The 1,310-nt window shown below is 59.2% G+C and overlaps 1 protein-coding gene across 1 annotated transcript in view; it reads right to left on the reverse strand.

The window, feature by feature from the left end:
* The window catches only part of LOC104495799 (endothelin B receptor-like), a 26,191-nt gene that overhangs the window by 24,253 nt on the left and 628 nt on the right, over positions 1–1,310 (reverse strand). The gene's annotated exons all lie outside the window — the stretch shown is intronic.

Below are 1,310 nucleotides of genomic sequence, written 5' to 3' on the forward strand. Positions count from 1 at the left end.
GGGGATTCCCCTCAAAAGCAGCAAATGGTGGGGGGGACCCCCCAAGCTGGGGAAGGTCTTTTTGGGACGGGGGCGTCCCTCTTGTGAAGGCTGTGAAAATGCAGGAATTGCTTCTTTCTGCTGCAGCTCTGGGCATGCCTGGGGGCAAATCCCCTCTGCAACAGGCTGTGGAGCCCCACAGGCATCTCTGGTTCCTCCAGTTGCTGCTGCCCGTGCTGTGGCTGCTCTCTGACCCTCCTGCCTACGCTGTCTGATCCCAGCTCCTGGGCCAGGGGGCACAGCCTGCCCCTATGCCATGATAAGAAGCAGTAAACCCTCAGCTCTCACAGCGCAGGCTCCTCTCCCCCTCCGACCTATGCACCTACACGGGCTCGCTGGGAGCTCAAGGTGGTGGCAAACCCCTGTGAGCTTGAGCAGCTGGGCTGTGGAGGGGACGTTTCTCACTGTCAAAGTCCTCGCAAGATCCAAGTGGTTGGATTTACAGCAGTGAGCAGAGCTCTGCTTTAGCACGAGTGTTTCTCTGCCTCATCCCCAGCCTGTCGGTGGCCCACATGCAAGGATCTAGCGGCCCCTGCCAAAGGCTGAGCTTGCTGCATGTGGAGAGCTGCTGCACGGAAGCTGGCTCCTGTGCTGGCTCTGTTATTCCAGCCTTCCTAGCTGGGATAACTTATATGAGACTTCCAGAAAGTTAGGAGTGAGGCTCCCAGTTTGCTGGAGCATGTGGCTGAATTCCCCTGCCAGGAGGAAGCTGCGTTAGGACCACGCTCAGGTGCAAACTGGGAGTGGAGGACCCCCTGTGAGCATGGTGGTGGATTGAGCACTTGGCACTGAGCAAATTACTTCTGTCTCCAGGTGGGTGCCTTTTCCTCGGGGAAAGGGAAAAGGAGGCAGCTGAAGTGGTAGAAGCACCCCGTGTCCCTCACGCCCTGAGGACCGGGGCTGCGGTCTGCCTGAGGGCCTTGGCGAGGTCACTCTGGGGCTCTGTGCCTCAAGCTCCCAGCCAGCAAAACAGAGCAGTGATGGTTCCTGGAGCACCCAAAAGGCTGGGGTATGGTAAGGGAGCCCGGTGAGCCCTGACCCCCAAGGCCAGGAGGTGTTGCTCTAACTCCAGTAAGGGAGAGGGGACCAGTGTGGGTCTGGGTGCTCATGCTGGCAGTGGAAAGACATTTCCAGTGTTGCCTGTCCCTGGCATCCCTCCCATCAGGCGAGGCTGCTGTGGGGTCAAACAGCAAGACCAGAGCTGAGCCCCGCCTATGTAATGTGGACTTGCCGTGGGAACAGCCCAACAGCCACAACAGCTCGATCCTGGG

The sequence above is a fragment of the Buceros rhinoceros genome, unplaced genomic scaffold (genome assembly GCF_000710305.1).
Source record: "Buceros rhinoceros silvestris isolate BGI_N320 unplaced genomic scaffold, ASM71030v1 scaffold32240, whole genome shotgun sequence".
NCBI classification, from domain to species: domain Eukaryota; kingdom Metazoa; phylum Chordata; class Aves; order Bucerotiformes; family Bucerotidae; genus Buceros; species Buceros rhinoceros.